The 13,740-nt window shown below is 45.8% G+C and overlaps 1 protein-coding gene across 1 annotated transcript in view; it reads left to right on the top strand.

Annotated features, from left to right (window-relative positions):
* The window catches only part of LOC139235162 (mucin-6-like), a 305,371-nt gene that overhangs the window by 172,685 nt on the left and 118,946 nt on the right, over window positions 1-13,740 (top strand). The gene's annotated exons all lie outside the window — the stretch shown is intronic.

Here is a 13,740-nt window from a genome sequence, read left to right as displayed (position 1 = left end):
TGAGGCTAAAAAAGATTACAGAGATAGGGGGGGGGCAAGTCCATGGAGTGATTTGTAAACAAAGATGAGAATTTTGAAATCGAGGCATTATTTAACTGGCAGCTATATATATATATATATATATATACAGATTGAACCTCACTTAACCGGGACTCCCTTACCTTATCCGGCACCACCCCTCATCTGGCATGATTCTGGTGTCCGGGGGCACATGCATAGAACGCAGCCCATGTCCACCCCCACTTTGGGGCCCGCTGACACTCGGCTCGCCGGGGTCTGCCAAAACTCAGCCTGCCGGGGGTCGCGCCAACACTCGGCCCGCCGACACACGGCTAGCCGGTGCCCACCGACACTCAGCCCGTCGGGGGCAGTGCCAACACTCAGCCCGCCGACACACGGCCCACCAATACTCAGCCCGCTGGGGCCATGCCAACACTTGGCCCATTGGAGCCCACTGACACTCAGCCCGCCGGGGCCCACCGACAGTCGGCCTGCCAGCGGCCATGCCGACACTTGCTGGGGCCGCGCTTACACTTGGCCTACCGACACGCGGCCCACCAGGGGCCATGCCAACACCCGCCGGAGCCCACGCCGACACTCGGTCCACCAGGGACAATGCTGACATCCGCCAGGGCCCTCCGACACTTTGTAGCCCGCCGACACTTTGGGCCCACCCCCCACCGCCTCGACCTCGGGCCACCTCCCCGCTTCCCCCCCTCCCCCTCGAGCTGACCTTCCTTTATCTGGCAAAATCCCTTATTCAGCACAGGCCAGGTTCCGAGGGTGCTGGATAAGGGTGGTTCAATCTATATATCATACATTGATGACATGGTGAGCGCTGTTGGCAACAATTCACCGACAGTGTATCAGCACAAAAGCTACCCAAAACTGAGCAAAATCCTTATAAAATTAAATATTAAAAAAGATGCTCTGGAGTTAATTTCAGGCAGGAATGTTATCTTGGGGTCCAGTTGATTTTTCCCTTCAGTTCGATTACTTCCTTCAATATGTGCAGCACACCATATTCTGAATTGCAATTGGCTGCATTTAGTTGGGCATTTAGCAATCAAGCAATATTGTTGACTATGTCACGTGAGTTTGGATAATGAGATTGTGCCTGTCCTAGTATTGTTAATTGTAAAATTATATATTGATTTTATTGTGTCTTACAAGCATAATGCAAATAGCATTGCTTGGAAGAGGTCAAATGTTAATTTATAATTATTCTCACATAATTGTTCTTGCATTGTCGTGAAGCTTGCAATTCAATTCCCGTTTGGACTCTGAAGTTACATCTTTCAATCTGCACTCTGCAAGTAATTTTCCATATCCCACTGTTCCTTGGTGGTGATTCTATGTATTCCTTCAAAATTTATCTGCAAATTTGAATTTATAAATCTATTCTCTAAAAATTCTAATACAATATAATTCATAGCTTTCATTTCATTTCATGTCAACATAGTTACTATATGTACTCACATATAAGATTAGAAACTTATGACACTTGGGATAAAAGTAGGGGAACTTCACTTGTCTACTCTTAGCCTGGTTCCAGTTTCCTGTTGTCTAACAGCTTCTCAGTAGGTGGGAAATGTGATCTTAATGCATGCTGACAGCTCCACATGCTGTCCCCACTGTGCACGGACACAATCAGAGCGAGAGAGACTGGCACTCAAATCATTTTGATTAATCTTTAGAACGGAAATCAGGACAACAACTTTTATACAAGGATAATGATGCAACGAGATTGCATTTTAAATATAGAGAGGATTGGCAAACTAAGAGAAGGACAGCCTGAGGTGAAGAACAAAAGAACGCTTGGATCAAAAAAATATCACTTTGCCACTCAAAAAGCAGTGTTTCTGTGGTTCCTCAAGAACTCATTGTAAAGTTGTTTAATTATTTGAAAATCTGTTATCTGCTGCTGTTTGAAGGTGGGCTTTGACAGGTTGCCAATACTACTAATGTAATGTTGACTCTGACTCCCTGTGGGTCAAAGATTTTCTGGTGTTTTTTGGGGGGGGCAATGTAGCGCTGTCTTATACATAAGATGTCTTATGTGCGAGTAGGTATGGTCTGTCCTTTACTTATCCAGTTATATCAACAAATCAGCTGTTCACAAATGCAGTACCACTCTTTGGCCAAATCGAGGTGCTATCTAATTTAGATTGAGAGTTCCCTATCGAGCATTGCACATCTACGGGATTATTGTTGACTGCTCGTCTGCTCAGACTAAGATAACATAAAACAGATGTTTTTTAAAAACTGTATAAAATGGTAGTTTGGGAGCTAATGTTTCTCTTTGTAACGGAAAAGGTAAATATACAATGTCCTGGTTAAATGAAATCCATTTTTATAATTGATCCAATACAAAATGAGTTTTTATTGTTGATATACCAAGCCAATGCACCAAACTTGTTTTTTGAGCTTTGCAGTTTAAGTGACTGCGATTACATTTTTAGTAGAAGTAATTTACTTGTATGAATATCATGAATTGTAAAACTTACAAGCCAGTTCAATGCAAATCTGTGGTGAGGTCAGTAGATAATGGTGCCACAAAGGCTCCTTCTATACCTGTAATGCATAAGCCACCATGAAGGAATTCTAAAATGTGAAGTTTTACTTTGATTTTATCATAATTCAAAATGTCTGACATTTGAAATTCACATTTCATTCTATTAGAGTACTTTAATACTTCACCAAATTTCATTATTGTGGGTAAGATATAGCAGCTGTTATCAATTTCTATGACAGACACAATAAGGTACAAATAAACAGAAAGATTTCAACAGGGATAAGCTCAGTTAAAATCCACACAGTGATGTGCAGATGGATGGGATATTATTTTAGGAGTGACAGGTTGCTGTAAAAATGAATGAACCCAGAAATTACTCTTGATGATAGTGGACAGAAGCATTTTCACATGACATACCTTCAATCTACTATTTTGGGGCAGTAAAATAACAAAGAATGTTGCGTGAGTGTATTAAACATTTGTCTGCAATTGTTACCAACAGTAATTTCCAAATGTTGGCTCCTTTTCTCTCTCACAGAGATCTTCCCCACACATTACAAACACATATAATTGTGCAATGAAATAAAAAGAATAAGCTGCAAATGCTATAAATCTGAAATAGAAACAGGAAATTTTAGAAATGCAGGTCAGTCAGCATGGGTATAAAGATAAGACACATTATTAAAGTTTCAGATCTGTAACCATGATGGGAAATTTAATGTAGTAGAGGAATGGGATGAAGGACCTCACTCTAATCCTTGATTTTTGCTATCTTTGTACGGCAACAGTGGCTGTCACGTAGCGTAGTTGATGCGTAATGATGTCCTCATTGCAAATTTCAGACTGTGGCACAGTCATGCAAATTTATTGAGTAATAATCTACAAAGAATGTTATTTATTTAATATCTAGTTTCATGTTTTTCTGATCTTATATTTTACTAATGGAACTGCTAAAGACATCTGGAGAACTGATTTGGAACAGACAAGGAATTTGAATTAATATATCGAAAGCTTCAAGGGAATGTTTGCTGAAGCAACTTGGGTGACTAGTCTGATATTAATCCAAGCAAAAGCCAACAAAAATACAGGTGTTAAAGGATGTTAATTTTGATCATAAATCTTTGTAAATGTTTGATTTTTTTAAAAATGGGGTACTGATGGTGAGATTCCCTCCTTAACCAGAACTTTGACACATGTTTCCGATTGTTGTTATTATGTATGAAATAACTCGATAGACTGAATACTGTAAACTAACACAGGTACGAACCTGGCTCTGCTTTATTCAGGCCCATTACATGATGGCTTGCCTTTTATACCTGGGCCGCACACACATGCATACAGCCCAATGACCTCTAACAGTCGCGCCCACCTGGTGGCTAGTAACCCCAAGCATACATACATGACAATATCCCCCTTTAAGATATTAGTAACAATCTTTCCGCTCCTGAGTTGATCGTCTCAGTTCAACTCCAGCCTTGGGCGAGCGTTCTGAGTCTGTTATGACTGGGGGCTGGGCAGCCAATCTGATGGGAGTGGCAATGACCACGTCAGGGATTGAAAGTCCAAATTCATTGATGACAGCGGAGTCCTCTGATGACTGAGGGTAGGTTGGTTGGTCACTGATCGTGTCTTCCTCAGACAGTTCCGGTTCATCCGTGTGCCACAGCTTTATCTGATCAACATGTTTCCTGCATGTTTGCCCAATCTTGAGTTTGACAATAAACACTTTATTACCCTCCTTGGCCGTAACAGTACCAGCGATCCACTTGGGATCTTGACCATAATTTAGTAAATACACAGGATCGTTAACAGAAATGTCACGTGACACGGCAGCGCGATCATGATACCACTGCTGACTTTGACGTCTATATTCAACATGATCATTCAAGTCGGGGTGGACAAGAGAGAACCTGGTCTTGAGATCTCTCTTCATCAATAGTTCAGCAGGGGGGACCACTGTAAGCGTGTGGAGTCTTGTCCTGTAACTAAGCAATATGCGTGACAAGCGAGTCTGCAGTGAACCTTGAGTTACACGTTTCATACTCTGCTTGATGGTTTGGACAGCACGCTCTGCTTGACCATTAGATGTGGGTTTGAATGGTGCTGACCTCACATGTTTGATACCATTGAGTTTCATTAACTCTTGAAACTCCAGACTAGTGAAGCAAGGTCCGTTGTCGCTTACAACGATGTCAGGCAGACCATGAGTGGCAAACATGACACGAAGGCTCTCAATGGTAGCTGTGGATGTACTGGATGACATGATTATACACTCCACTTGGAATATGCATCCACCACAACTAAAAACATCTTTCCCAGGAAGGGACCTGCAAAGTCGACGTGGATCCTGGACCATGGTTTGGATGGCCACGACCACAGACTCAGCGGTGATTCAGCTGGTGCTTTACTTAGCTGCATGCAAGTGTTGCACTGATGCACACATGATTCCAGATCAGAGTCAATTCAAGGCCACCATACATGAGACCTGGCAATGGCTTTCATCATGATAATACTGGGATGAGTGTACAAATTTCTCTCTGCCTTTCTTAGGCATAACAACACAATTACCCCAGGGTAAACAGTCTGACTGACTGGATAGTTTGTCTTTGCTTGGGTATGGCAGACCAATCATCATTAAGCACGCAATGTTTCACAACCAATAATATCGGGTCCTGGCTGGTCCAGGTCTTAACTTGTTGAGCCGTGTCAGGGGTTCCTTCACTTTCAAAAGCATCCATGACTATCAGTAGGTCATAAGAATACAAGAATTAAGAACAGGAGTAGGCCATCTAGCCCCTCAAGCCTGCTCCGCCATTCAACAAGATCATGGCTGATCTGGCCGTGGACTCAGCTCCACTTACCTGCCCGCTCCCCATAACCCTTATTGGTTAAAAATCTATCTATCTGTGACTTGAATACATTCAATGAGCTAGCCTCAACTGCTTCCTTGGACAGAGAATTCCACAAATTCACAACCCTCGGAGAAGAAATTCCTTCTCAACTTCGTTTTAAATTGGCTCCCCCGTATTTTGAGGCTGTGCCCCCTAGTTCTAGTCTCCCCAACCAGTGGAAACAACCTCTCTGCCTCTATCTTGCCTATCCCTTTCATTATTTTAAATGTTTCGATGAGATCACCCCTCATCCTTCTGCACTCCAACGAGTATAGACCCAGTCTACCCAATCTAGCATCATAAGGTAACCCCCTCATCTTCGGAATCAGCCTAGTGAATCGTCTCTGTACCCCCTCCAAAGCTAGTATATCCTTCCTTAAGTAAGGTGACCAAAACTGCACGCAGTACTCCAGGTGCGGCCTCACCAATACCCTGTACAGTTGCAGCAGGACCTCCCTGCTTTTGTACTCCATCCCTCTCGCAATGAAGGCCAACATTCCATTCGCCTTCCTGATTACCTGCCGCAGGTTGTGGCGTCTCCACCTCCGGTATGGGCAACATCAGACGGCTCAGCGCATCATCACAATTCTCGGTGCCAGGTCTATGGCGAATGACATAATCATAGGCAGATAATGTCAGTGCCCACCTCTGGATGCGGGATGATGCATTGGTATTGATAGCTTTGTTTTCCGAAAACAATGAAATGAGTGGCTTGTGATCTGTTTCCAGTTCAAACCAAAGACCAAACAGGTACTGATGCATCTTTTTAACTCCATACACAATGCTTCTTTTTCTACCATGCTGTAGGCTCTTTCCGCCTTTGACAAACTTTTAAAAGCATATGCAACAGGTTGTAGTTTACCCGACTCATTAGCTTGTTGGAGCACGCAACCAACTCCATATGACGGAGCATCACATGCCAAAATTAGACGCTTACACGGATTATAATGTACCAGCAGCTTGTTAGAGCAAAGCAGATTAGTAGCTTTCTCAAAAGCTCTGTCTTGAGACGCACCCCAAACCCAGTTGTTGCCTTTTCTTAGCAGCACGTGCAGTGGCTTTAATAAAGTGCTCAATCTTGGTAGGAAATTACTGAAGTAGTTGAGTAGACCAAGGAACGAATGCAGCTCCGTCACATTCTGAGGCTTGGGTGCATTTTTGATGGCCTTGGTTTTCGAGTCTGTAGGCCTTATGCCGTCAGCAGCAATTTTCATCCCCAGGAATTCGACTTCCGGTGCCATGAAGACACACTTCGAACTTTTCAGTCTGATTCCTACTTTGTCCAGACGATGTAGAACCTCTTCCAGGTTGTTCAGATGTTCGGCGGTATCAAGACCTGTGACCAGGATGTCATCTTGGAACACGACGGTTCTAGAGATGGACATCAGTAGACTCTCAACTGAAAAAGCTACTAATCTGCTTTGCTCTAACAAGCTACTGGTACATTATGATCTGTGTAAGCGTCTGATATTGGCCTGTGATGCTTCCTCATATGGAGTTGGTTGCGTGCTCCAAAAAGCTAATGAGTCGGGTAAATTACAACCTGTTGCGTATGCTTCTAAAAGTTTGTCAAAGGCGGAAAGAGCCTACTGCAGCCGAGCGAATTCCGAAAGGACACCTGTTGTAGATAAGCAGTCCTTTATGAGTGTTGATGCACGTAAGTTTCTTAGACGTCTCGACCAGCTCCTGTGTCATGTAGGCCGACGTCAGATCCAGTTTAGTGAACGACTTCCCCCCGGCTAGCGTTGCAAACAAGTCATCAGCCTTCGGTAACAAGTATTGATCTTGTTTCGAAACTCGGTTGATCGTAACCTTGTAGTCTCCACAAATCCTGACAGTGCCATCACTCTTCAACACAGGAACAATGGGGCTGGCCCATTCGTTAAGTTAGACTGATGATATGATCCCTTCACACTGGACTCTGTCAAGTTCGATTTCGACCTTCTCCCTCATCATGTACGGAACCGCCCGAGCTTTATGATGGACGGGTCTTGCATCCGAGTCCACGTGGATCTGCACCTTGGCTCCTGTGAATTTGCTGATGCCTGGTTCAAACAGCGAGGGGAACTTGCTCAGCACTTGAGCACATGGAGTATCATCCTCCGATGACAACGCTTTGATATTGTTCCAATTCCATTTGATTTTTTCCAGCCAATTCCTGCCGAACAGCGTTGGACCATTGCCTGGAACAATCCATAACGGTAAATCATGAACCGCACCATCATATGACACCTTGACTACTGTCAATCACCGTTATGAGTTCTTTAGTGTGCGTACACAACTTGGCATTGACTGGACTCAGCTTAGGCCTCACAGCCTTAGTGTCCCACAACTTGTCGAATGTCCTCTGGCTCATTATTGATTGACTCGCACCCGTGTCCAATTCCATCGGTACTGGCACATCATTAAGTTTCACATTATCGGTTGGCTCTTTGTTAGGAACGAATACAGTCCATAAATGTCCTCCTCTGGTATCTCGGATTGTATATCCAGATCCGCGCTATAATGGTCATCATCCTCCACGTGGTGTGTAGCAGCACGCTTGCTCAGTTACGGACACATGCACTGGAGATACCCCAGTCTCAAATAGCCTTTACAAATGTACCGTTTAAACCGACACTGATGAGTGCCCCCACAACGCCAACATGGTGAAATCGGATTTATTCACGTTGGCGGACTTTGGGCGGCCACAGGTTTTGCATACGCAGTCGAGTAGGTCCTGCCATACCCAGCTCTGCCAAATGACTATACAATCTTGTTTACAGTACTTGCCGAGTTCCGATTTTCTGATGCTATCTGCTTCAAGTTTTTCTCTGTCGTCATGCATGCCTGGGCAATTGTGATGGCCTTGCTTAAATCCAGCGTCTCTGCCGCCAGTAGCTTACGCAGGATTACAAAGAAGTCCCGCAGCATATCTCCCAATGTGTTTTCGAACTTACACGGTCCAGCTAGACGTCTTAGGTCGGCAACGAATTCCGACACATCCTGACCCTCAGAAGGAACGTGCTTGTAGAATCAATATCGTGAGATGATGATGCCTTATTCTGGTTTGAGATGGTCACGTAACAGAGCACACAATTCCTCATAGTCCTTGTCCGTTGGACTTGCAGGTGAGAGAAGATTCTTTGAGTCCATAGATTTGCGACCACAAATCGCGAGGAAGACCGCCCTGCGCCTAATTGCGTCAGTGGGTTCCTCCATTTTGTTGGCCACGAAGTACAGGTCCAGTCGACCTACAAAATCTGTCCAGTCCTCTCCCTCCACAACTCTCCAGAATTCCAATTGTGCTCATTTTTGCATGCGAAGATTCTTAAGTTACCTCGTCGCCAAATGTTATGTATGTAATAACTCGATAAACTAAATATTTAAACTAACACAGGTACGAACCTGGCTCTGCTTTATTCGGGCCCAACGTGATTACATTCCATGACGCCTTGCCTTTTATACCTGGGTTGCACACGTGCGTACAGCCCAATGACCTCCGACAGTGGCGCCATCTGGTGGCTAGTAAAACCAAGCATACATACATGACAGTTGTTACATCATTAGTCACCCTTTGAAGAGCAGGAACAATCCTGAAAGACAGGATAAATCTTCACTTAGAAAGACACGGGTTAATCAAGGACAGTCAGCATGGATTTGTTAAGGGAAGGTTGTGTCTGACTAACTTGATTGAATTTTTCGAGGAGGTAACTAGGAGGGCCGATGAAGGCAAAGCATATGATGTAGTGTATATGGATTTTTAGCAAAGTTTTTGATAAGGTCCCACATGGCAGACTGCTCACAAAAGTAAAAGCCCATGAGATCCAGGGCAAAGTGGCAAGTTGGATCCAAAATTGGCTCAGAGACAGGAAGCAAAGGGTAATGGTTGATGAGTGTTTTTGCGACTGGTAGGATGTTTCCTGTTATGTATGTAAACATTACCAATGTATAAGACTTGCCACCAGGGGGCGCACCTGTGGGAGACCCAAGGGTCACCTGCACACCCTGGACAAGCAGGTATAAAAGGCAGTCTACCATGCTGCCTCCTCACTCTGGAGTTACAATAAAGAGACGAAGGTCACAACAGTTTGAGCTTAAGATATACAGTCTTGTGGAGTTATTCTAAACATAACAATTGGCGACAAGTAACAGATCATGAACTTTCATGCAGTTATGGCTGCCGTTGGTTTTCTTGAGAGATTTGTTGAGGATGATGATTGGGAAGCCTTCGTTGAGCGTCTTGACCAGTACTTCGTGGCCAACGAGCTAGAAAAGGCAGAAACCGCGATCAAGTGCAGGGCGATTCTCCTCACCGTTTGCGGGTCCACGAGATGCCTCATCAAGAATCTGCTAGCACCGACGAAACCAACGGACAAGACATATGAAGAGTTGTGCACGCTGGTTTGGGAACAGCTCAAGCCGAAGGAGAACATCTTGATGGCCAGGTATCGCTTTTTTACGCACCACTGCTCCGAGGGCCAGGACATGGCGAGCTATGTCGCCGAACCAAGACACCTTGCGGGACCGTGCGTATTTGCTGGATTTTTGGGGGAAGTGTTGCGGGACTCTTTCATGCTTTGAATCGACCACGAGATCATTCTTCGCAAACTGCTGTCTGCCGAATCCCTAGATCTGAGCAAGGCTATCACGATAGCCCAGGCTTTTATGTCCACGAACGATAACACTAAACAGATATCATTGCAGCATCGGAACTCACCGACAAGTACTGTGCATAAAATAACGCCTTCAGCAGGCAGAGCTGTACATGGCAGGGCCTACACGCCTGCCGAGGCCAGACCAAGGATGACTCAGAATCCGCCATGGGGCGTGAATATGAATCTATTAGCACCGTGTTAGTGCTGCGGGGGTAATCATCGAGCCCATCAATGTCGATTCAAGCACTACGTGTGCAAGGGCTGTGGAACAATGGGGCACCTCCAGTGAATGTGCAGACGTGCTGCGACTTACCATGTGGCAGAGTCGGCAGAAGATGATCGATCCGGCGCGGATCACACTGAACGAGTAAGAGAGGCAACTTAACCCGAGGCTGAAGAGGAAGTGTATGGGGTGCACACCTTCACCACCAAAAGCCCTCCAATAATGTTAAAAGTCAAATTAAATGGCATTTCAGTTCATGAAATTGAACTTGGGGGCGAGTCAGTCAATTATGAGCCAGAAAGCTTTTGAGAAACTGTGGGGCAATAAGGCACAAAGGCCAAAACTAAGTCCGATCCATACCATGCTGCGCACTTACACCAAAGAGGTCATACTAATCATTGGCAGTGCAGCAGTGAAGGTATCGTGCGATGGAACTGTGCATGATTTACCACTATGGATTGCACCAGGTGATGGCCCAACGCTGTTCTGCAGAAGCTGGCTAGGAAAGATCTGATGGAACTGGGACGACATCAAAGCACTGTCTTTGAAGGATGACACCTTGTGTGCCCAAGTGCTAAATAAGCTCCCGTTGTTATTCGAGTCAGGCATCGGCAACTTCACAGGCGCCAAAGTGCAGATCCATCTAGTCCCTGATGCACGACTCGTTCATTGCAAGGCCCGAGCGGTTCCATACATGATGCGAGAGAAAGTCGAGATCGAGCTGGACAGACTTCAACGAGAGGGGGTCATATCAATGAGTGGGCCAGTCCAATTGTTCCGGTGTTGAAGAGCAATGGGACGGTCAGAATCTGCCGGGACTACAAGGTAATGATCAACTGAGACTCGTTACAGGACCAGTACCCACTACCCAAAGCGGATGACCTGTTTGCAACGCTAGCAGGGGAGAAGTCGTTCACCAAGCTGGATCTAACCTCTGCTTACATGACACAGGAGCTGGCTGAACCTTTGAAAAAATTGACGTGCATTAACATGCACAGAGAGAGGACTGTTCATATACCACAGATGCCCCTTTAGGATTCGTTCGGCCAGCGGCCATCTTCCAGAGGAACATGGAGAGTCTGCTGAAATCAGTTTTGCGCACCATAGTGTTCCAAGACAACATCTTGAACACTGGCCGCAACACTACAGAACACTTGCACAACCTGGAAGAGGTTCTCAAGTGACTGGACAGAGTGGGACTCAGGTTGATATGCTCCAAGTGTGTTTTCCTGGCGCCAGAGGTCAAATTTCTGGGGAGAAAGATTGCGGCGGACGGCATCAAACTCACGGACTCCAAGACGGAGGCCATCAAGAATGCACCCAGAATGTGATGGAGCTGCGTTCGTTCCTGGGACTCCTCAACTATTTTGGTAACTTTCTACCGGGGTTGAGTACTTTGCTGGAACCATTGCATTTATTGCTATGCAAGGGTGACAACTGGGTTTGGGGTAAATCTCAAGAGACAGCCTTTAACAAGGCCAGAAACCTGCTATGTTCCATCAAATTACTTGTATTGTATGACCCATGTAAAGCTTGTGATGCATCTTCGTACGGGGTCGGTTGTGTGTTACAGCAAGCTAATGGATCATGCAAACTGCAACCGTTTACATATGCGTGCAGGAGCTTATCTAAGGCTGGAAGAGCCTACAGTATGCATGAAAAAGAAGCATTAGCACGCGTATACGGGATTAACAAAATGCACCAATATCTATTTGGGCTCCGGTTCGAGCTCGAAACTGACCACAAGCCGCTCATTTAGTTGTTCTCAGAAAGCAAAGGTATTAACACCAATGCTTCGTCCCGCATCCAAAGATGGGCACTAACGTTATCTGCATATGATTATGTAATCTGCCACGACGAGACATAGAGTACTGTGCGGATGCCCTCAGTCAGCTACCATTGCCCACGACCAGGGTGGAAATGGCGCAACCCGCAGACTTGTTCCTTGTAATGGATGCTTTTAAGAGCGAGGGGTCATCCGTCACGGCTCGCCAGATCAGGACCTGGACTAGCCAGGACCCGGTGCTATCATTAGTAAAAAGCTGTGTCCTCAATGGGAGCTGGTCGGCGGTCCCAGGGGAAATGCAAGATGAAATTAAGCCGTTCCATTGACGCAAGGACTAAATGTCCATCCATTTGACTGCCTCCTATGGGGGAATCGTGAAATTTTGCCAAAAAAAGGCAGGGAAACGTTTATATGCGATCTTCACAGTACCCACCCAGGCATAGTCATGATGAAGGCTATCGCCAGGTCGCACGTTTGGTGACCCGGCATTGACTCGGAATTGGAGTCATGCGTACACCAATGCAACACTTGCTCACAGTTGAGCAATGCACCAAGGTCATGACTCTCCAAACAGTGGTCAAGGGTCCACATAAATTTCGCTGGCCCCTTTCTAGAAAAGATGTTCCTAGTAGCAGTGGACGCTTACTCTAAATGGATTGAATGTACAATAATGTCGTCATGTACGTCCACTGCCACCTTTGAAAGCGTCCGGGCCATGTTCAGCACCTATGGTTTGCCCGACGTCCTTGTTAGTGACAATGGACCATGCTTCACCAGCTTGGAATTCAACGAGTTCATGACCCGCAATGGCATCAAGCATGTCAGGTCTACGCCGTTTAAGCCCGCATCCAATGGCCAAGCAGAACGGGCAGTCCAAACCATCAAGCAGAGCTTGAAACGCGTGACGGACGGATCCCTGCAGATCCGGCTATCTCGGATTCTGCTCATTTACCGCATGCGACCCCACTTGCTTACCAGGGCTCCCCCTGCAGAATTGCTAATGAAGAGAGCACTCAAAACCAGGCTCTCCTTAATCCACCTGGATCTCAATGAACATGTAGAAACCCAGCGTCACCGGCATAACATGTACCACGATCGTGCGGCTGTATCACGCGACATTGAAGTTAATGACCCTGTGTTTGTTCTTAATTATGGTCATGGTCCAAAATGGGTTGCTGGCACTGTGTTAGCCAAGGAGGGGAGTAGTGTTTGTTGTCAAACATTTGAATGGACAAACGTGCAGAAAGCACTTGGATCAGACCAAACTGCGGTTCATCGACAACCAAGAACAGTTTGAAGAGGACATTACCATCGTTGATCCACCTACACACACCCAACCAGCAATCGACCTCGCGGTCAACCACAAGGATGAACCCACCATGCCCGACAATCCGATCAGACCAGCCACACCACAGCGCAGCAATGATCCGACCGACTCACCCAGGCCAGGACTTCAACTCAGGCGATCAACCCGGGAACGCAGAACCCCGGATCACCTCAGTTTGTAAATAACTTGTACACAAGACTTTGTGGGGGAATGATGTTATGTATGTAAACATTACCAATGTGTAAGACTGCCACCAGGGGGTGCACCTGTGGGAGACCCAAGGGTCACCTGCACACCCTGGGCAAGCAGGTATAAAAGGCAGTCTACCATGCTGCCTCCTCATTCTGGAGTTACAATAAAG

This window comes from Pristiophorus japonicus, chromosome 22 (genome assembly GCF_044704955.1).
Source record: "Pristiophorus japonicus isolate sPriJap1 chromosome 22, sPriJap1.hap1, whole genome shotgun sequence".
NCBI classification, from domain to species: Eukaryota; Metazoa; Chordata; class Chondrichthyes; family Pristiophoridae; genus Pristiophorus; species Pristiophorus japonicus.
Note: the sequence above shows the minus strand (reverse complement) of the source record. Positions and strands in the feature narration are given on the sequence as shown.